Source organism: Palaemon carinicauda, chromosome 36 (assembly GCF_036898095.1).
Source record: "Palaemon carinicauda isolate YSFRI2023 chromosome 36, ASM3689809v2, whole genome shotgun sequence".
NCBI lineage: Eukaryota > Metazoa > Arthropoda > Malacostraca > Decapoda > Palaemonidae > Palaemon > Palaemon carinicauda.
Window position 1 is genome coordinate 39675439 of NC_090760.1, and position 7500 is coordinate 39682938.

The window sequence follows — 7500 nt, forward strand, 5'->3', positions numbered from 1 at the left end:
ACCTTTGAATATTATAGAGAGGTCACTTCTAAAACTAAAGTTCTTCATTGTTGTAGACTCATGGGGTGAGATAGAAACAACACGTTGCTTGAGGGGTAGACCAAGACCTAGAAAAAGAGGGATTATAGAAAGTGGTAGGAAATGTATTATGCCGAAAAAAAATCAACCATATAATAGTGGAAATCATATCGCATGAGCAGAGTCATATTCTGTCTCTTCCTCTGCCCTTACAAACACACACTAAGTGTGTAGGCTACTATATTTATAAAAGTCTTTCAGCAAGTATTTTGGGGCTGAAGTTGCTGATCCCATACCCATGTTACTGCAATCAAGCATAATCAGCATACCACTGGTTTCCTAATTTACTACGCGAATTAAAGGCAAGATAGATTTTGTTTTTACAGGGGAACGGCCTTGAAAATTGAAAACGTAGCTGCGATAGTAGACGTTCTTGGCTAGTACAGAGGTAATAAGGCCTGCTTTCAAAGTTTTCGTTCTCATGGACAGCAAAATAATGTGATCCTGCTATGTTCCGTGAGTTTAAATCAAGCGGTTTACTGGTAAGTTACTGGGCACCGGTGTGGTTGGGGACACTACGGTATGGGCTTGCTCAGCTGCTGTTCTGATGAGCATCTCTTCGGTTGAAAATTGGACATGTCACCTTCAGAGATTTGGTGTTACTCAACACTTCATTGGCTAATACGTTCCAACTTCTTACTGCCGAGTCGTATACATGTGTTAAACGTAACTGAAATGTGCTTGGAGGGTAATTATACACCAAATCAATTGATACAAATGGCTACAGACAGGAGAGATGGGGACGACTGACCGCCAACGTTTTGGACACGGCACTTCAGTAAATAAGTAGAAATGTGCATGGTGTTTATGTTACAGTTCGCCAAGCAGAGTAACTTATTAGTGTTTACCAACCTTCTCTCAAACGCCGGTAACTAGTCAATTGTGAGCTTTATTCACAAGCAGTATTCTTAACCGTGATCGGTGAATAAGGATTGCGTTATTCGTGGCACTCGCTAAGTTCCTCGTTGTTTTACTGACTAGATTCATGTGTGTGTATGCATGAGAGAGAGAGAGAGAGAGAGAGAGAGAGAGACTCGTTCTTGTGGCATTATCAGTTGCTCACTCATCAATCTAAAGAAAGGTACAGATTTCGATATTAGGCCAATACGGAGCCACCTAGGCCTACATCTTTTTCGGTAAACCGTTTTTTTTTTAATGTATCTGAAGGTAAGTATATAATATATCAAAACTGGAACCGTGGTGAGAGTGGGAAAGGCATCAGATTTTTATCAAGGTATCTTATATGCCCATGTAACTAGAATTCTAAGAGCTTCAAGCTTGTCAGTGTGAACTTATCCATCAGAAATTCATCAAATATTCTCTCTCTCTCTCTCTCTCTCTCTCTCTCTCCTCTCTCTTAGCAACCTTTTATAACCAAGGCCACGGGCATCTTGCGCATCCGGCGCCCTTCACAAACAAACAAACAAAAGAGCAGAGTAAACAGTACCACGAGCCTGTCATAAAATCGGTCTCTTGAAAGATACTGCGTCGATTCCGGCAAAGGACTCGGGGGAAGAAGAGTAAAAAACACTAACAACAAAAACTACAGTAGAACTGTTAATGATAAATATAGAATATATACTATTACCACCAATAAATGATGATACTACTACTACTACTACTCCTCCTCCTCCTCCTCCTCCTCCTACTACTACTACTACTACTACTACTACTAATAATAATAATATCAATGATAATAATAATAATAATCTTCCTTACATGATAAAGAGCGAGTGTTTGGCTATTTATACGAGTATATAATACACACACACACACACACACATATATATATATATATATGTGTATATATACATACATATATATATATATATATATGTGTGTATATATACATACATATATATATATATATATATGTATATATATGTATATATATACACAATATATATATATATATATATACATATATATATCTATTGTGTATATATATATATATATATATATCTATTGTGTATATATATATATATATATACATACATATATATATACACACACACACATATATATATATATATATATATTTATATATATCCTTCCAGTCCCACTCAGCTTTCCCGGTCCCTCTTGTAGGGGGGGGGGGAGTGAGGGAGTAGGCTTACCCTGGGTGAGAGGAAGGTGCGTGTGCGTATGTATGCCTATATGAATGTTCTACCCTCATTTCTTACGGGTCACGTACACTAATGATAATAATGATTTATTCTTCTCTACCTACTTAATCAACACAGCTTGAGTCATGGTACTCATAAATGCTGTTTACGATCATCTGAATAAAACTGACAAATGATAAATATGATTGAAAAAATAATGAAGATTCTAAAAAAACCAATTATGCTGGTAAAGCAAGCAGCTTTGGTTTAAGAATATATGATGGATTTTTAGGCATTACATAGATAAATTACTAAATGAATTAATTAGGGAATAAATCATCGTCATCATCATCATCTCCTCCTACGCCTTTTGACGCTAAGGGCCTTGGTTAGATTTCGCCAGTCGTTTCTACATTGAGCTTTTTATTGAATATTTCTCTACTCATCATCATAGTCTTCAGCCATGTAGGCCTGGGTCTTCCAACTCTTCTAGGGCCTTGTGGAGCCCAGTTAAACGTTTGGTGAATTAAACTCTCTTGGGGAGTGCGAAGAGCATGCCCAAACCTTCTCCATCTGCCCCTCACCATGATCTCATCCACATATGGCACTTCAGTAATATCTCTTGTAGTTTCATTTCTAATCCTGTCCTGCCATTCAACTCCCAATATTCTTCTGAGGGCTTTATTCTCAAATTTACTAAATCTGTTGGAGACTGAATGAATGAAAAAGTAATATATATATATATATATATATAATATACATATATATATATATACATATATATGTATATATATATATATATATATATTTATGTATATATATATATATATATACATACATATATATATATATATATATATTAACCGATGAAGATTAAGTGAACGAAATCGCTGAATAATTTGAAAGTCGAGTTGATTAATTTCTTTAAATATATATATATATACACACACACACACACATATATATATATATATATATATTTAAAGAAATCAATCAACTCGACTTTTAAATTATTCAGCGATTTCGTTCACTTAATCTTCAACGGTTGTCTAGGTTGGCCGGGACGAGACCTTGATTCCATAAGTATGAAGCAACAAGAATGGTTTAATTTCAACTACTACCCACACGTCTAACCAAAATGGGGATTTCTTGTCTATAATTACTGTATAGTCCATTTTTCATATCGAGGCAGATTTGCACAGACTCACAGTGGTCCCTTTTAGCTCGGAAAAGTTTCCTGATCGCTGATTGGTTAGCATGATCTTGTCCAACCAATCAGCGATCAGGAAACTTTTCCGAGCTAAAAGGGCACCCCTGCGAGTCGGTGCAAATCTGCCTTGATTAAAAAAAATTGATCATAGTTACATGGGATAATCCATATCAGAGACTGATCATGAACGTTGTCATGGAACTTTAAGAGTATCTTCAGCTGAAATTTACGCTTATTTATAACTCTAGTTTCAATTTGTATTTTGCCTATATTTTTTGTCTCTTTTTACGTGAATGTATTCTATTCTTTATAATAGGCTATGATAACAATAAAGATATTTATATTGATGAAAATTATAGTAGTTGTTTAGTGATTAAACTCCTTGAGAATTAACAGACCTAAATTGATCTTATATATATATATATATATATATACTGTATATATACTATATATGTATATATATACACACACATGTTATATATATATATATATATATACTGTATACATATATATATATGTGTGTGTGTGTGTGTGTTTGTGCTTGTGTGGAGAGAGAGAGATAGAGATAGAGAGAGAGAGAGAGAGAGAGAGAGAGAGAGAGAGAGAGAGAGAGCCAAAGGTAAGGTTACAGTTATTTCATTTTTTTATCACATTCACAATAACGTTTTCGATATGGATTAGGCTACTAACAAATAATACTGAATCCTTATTCCATAGTACTTACTCATGTCTTGAAAGCATTACATGTCTAATTTATGCAAATAAATGTCTAGATGTCTACTAAATATAAAATGTCTTAAGTATTAACTGTAACCCTACATTTCGTCCACCCGTATATGGGTCCCTTGAGATTGCAAGGGAAAGAAGAGAAGATGATGGATTGACGAACTAAGAAAATTCGCTTTTATAACTAGCATAGATAGACCATAAAGTCATAAACGGGTGGGAGTGAAGGGACATGTCTAAGAACCAGGAATGAGATTTCTCTAGAGGTGACTTAATAAGATGTAATATAACTCATCGGCCTCTTCGCCTTAACGGGGTAACTCAAGAAAGGTCAAACAAAGGTGATATTTGAATATACGATATTTATTTTGAAATGACCGCACGGGTTAGTCAAAGGCCAGAATCATCTCGCAACAAAGAACGGGCTGTAAAGGTATTATGTATTCTATCCTCATTTTCTTAGTTACATGACTATGAGGCCATGTTGTTTTTGCAACAGCAACATGGACGCTTGTTATGTGAGGTATCAACATCTTGGTAATCATTTATTTTATTACTATGCGACAAGTCAAAGTTGGCGGATAAATATTTAGATAGATATGCACACACACTCAACCCCTTATTACCAGGGTATGACTACTCATTCTCCCCCTTCTCAAGGGACTATGAAGCATGGAGAAGTTTTGAATTAAAAGCTCAAGATAGAGACGACTGGCGAAATCTAACCGAGGCCCATTGCGTCAATAGGCGTAGGAGATGATATATATATATATATATATATATATAGAGGTAGTAGGTTGGCCAAGGCACCAGCCTCCCTTGAGATGCTACCTCTTGAGAGTTATTGGGTCCTTTGACTGGCAAGACAGTACTACATTGGATCTCTCTCTCTCTCTCTCTCTCTCTCTCTCTCTGGTTACGGCTCATTTCATCATCTTTGCCGACACATACTCAGAATAGTCTGGCATATTCTTAACACATTCTCCTCTCTCATCGTGTAATTGACAACATTAAAATTACCAAAGAATTCTTCTTCTATCAAGAGATTAACTACTGCTCTGTAATTGTTTAGTGGCTACTTTCCTCTTGATAAGAGTAGAAGAGACTCTTTAGCTATGGTAAGCAGCTCTTCTATGATAAGAACATTCCAAAATCAAACCATTGTTCTCCAAGTATAGGGTAGTGCCATAGCCTCTGTACCATGGTCTTCCACTGTCTTGGGTTAGAGTTCTCTTGCTTGAAGGTACACTCGGGCACACTATTGTATCTTATTTCTCTTCCTCCTGTTTTGTTAAAGTTTTTATAGTTTATATAGGAAATATTTATTTTAATGTTACTGTTCTCAAAATATTTTATTTTCCCTTGTTTCCTTTCCTCACTGGGCTATTTTCCCCGTTGGCGCCCCTAGTCGTATAGCATCCTGCTTTTCCAACCAGGGTTGTAGCTTAGCAAGTAATAATAATAATAATAATAATAATAATAATAATAAGCTTCAAATATTCTTTAAACCTAGCGCTGAACCTCGCGAACCATTAAACACGTACTTAAAGGCAATCAAATTACCTAGCGGTTAACGAAATTACCTAAAGGCCTATCCTCAGAAGGTTAAAAAGAATTACCAATAGGTCTTGTTAAGTAATATCATATTGTAAACACTCAGCTTAAACATAACTTGTCTATATATTTTATTTTTGTCAAAAGTTTTCTCTACAATGTTAAAAAGCGCAAGCGATTTCAATAAGAAAAACGAAACTGGTATATCCCTTGCTCGTTATAAGTCTGTAATTGAGAACGGAGTATATTATTATTATTATTATTATTATTATTATTATTATTATTATTATTATTATTATTTGTTGCTAAGCTACAATCCTAGTTGGAAAAGCAGGTTGCTTTAAGCACAAGGGCTCCAACAGGGAATATAGCCCAGTGAGGAAGGGAAACAAGTAAAAATAATTTGTTTTAAGAACAGCAACAACACCTAAATAAATATTTCCTATATAAACTATAAAAACTTTAACAAAACAAGAGGAAAAGAAATAAGATAGAATAGTGTGCCCAAGTGTACCCTCAAGCAAGGAAATTTTAATCCAAGATAGTCGTAGGCCAGGGTAGTGAGGCTAGGGCACTACCCAAGACTAGAGAATAATGGTTTGATTTCGGAGTGTCCATCTCCTAGAAGAGCTGCTCACCATAGCTAAAGAATCTCTTGTACCCTTACCAAGAGGAAAGTAGCCACTGAACAATTATAGTGCTGTGGTTAACCTCTTGAGTGAAGAAGAGTTGTTAGGTAATCTCAGTGTTGTCAAGTGTATGAGGACAGAGGAGAATAAGTAAAGAATAGACCAGACTATTCGGTGTATGTGTAGGCAAATTGGAAAGTGAACCGTAACCGGTGGTAAGGATCCAATGTAGTACTTTCTGGCCAGTCAACGGACCCCATAACTCTCTATTTAAGTAGTATAGTGTAGATCTTTTGCCCAGAACCTTGATGGTGGCAGAGACGAATAAATCAAAGCTGATTTTTATGACATATATCTTTTAGAACATTTCATCCCAAAGATTGTTTAGCGTACAGACTTAACTGATGTAGGGATGTGGATATATTGGGTTAAACGTCAGTCTGTTTTTTATATTGTACTGATCTTTAGATATACAAATGATAGAATACGAGAATGCCAACTTTAGGGAAATTGTTATTGACATATCGTCATGAATAGGCTGTTGATATAGGGTCCCTCTCTCTCTCTCTCTCTCTCTCTCTCTCTCTCTCTCTCGTGTTGCGTGTATATATGTGTATGAATGTAAGCATATACAATATAAATATATATATATATATATATATATACAGTATACACACATATATATACATACACATATATACTGTATATATATATATATATATATACACAGTATACACACATATATATATATGTATATATATATATATAATGAACGGTCAAAAGATTATAACACACACACACATACACACACACACACACACACACATATATATATATATATATATATATGTATATATACATATGTGTGTATGTAATATGTATGACCAATAAGCTAGTAAAGGAAAAAAATCAGAACGGCCCAATAATTGCAAAGAAAAATCAACGTAGTTAAACTGTCCCTCGTATTGAAAAAAAAAAGAAAAAAAAAAAAAAACGGAAAGCGTTGAGCAATTTGATGCATCGCAGATCTAAACACCAGCGCCTAAATACCTGCCTATTCCCTGCCGCCTCTTAGTTTCCCCCTCCGCCCACGTCCATCGAAGGGCGTGGCAGGGCTATGCAAGTGGGCGAGATAAAGAAGTAAATAGAGGTTATTGGAGGGATGGCCACGGGTGGGTGGGGGTAGGAGGGGTGTTGT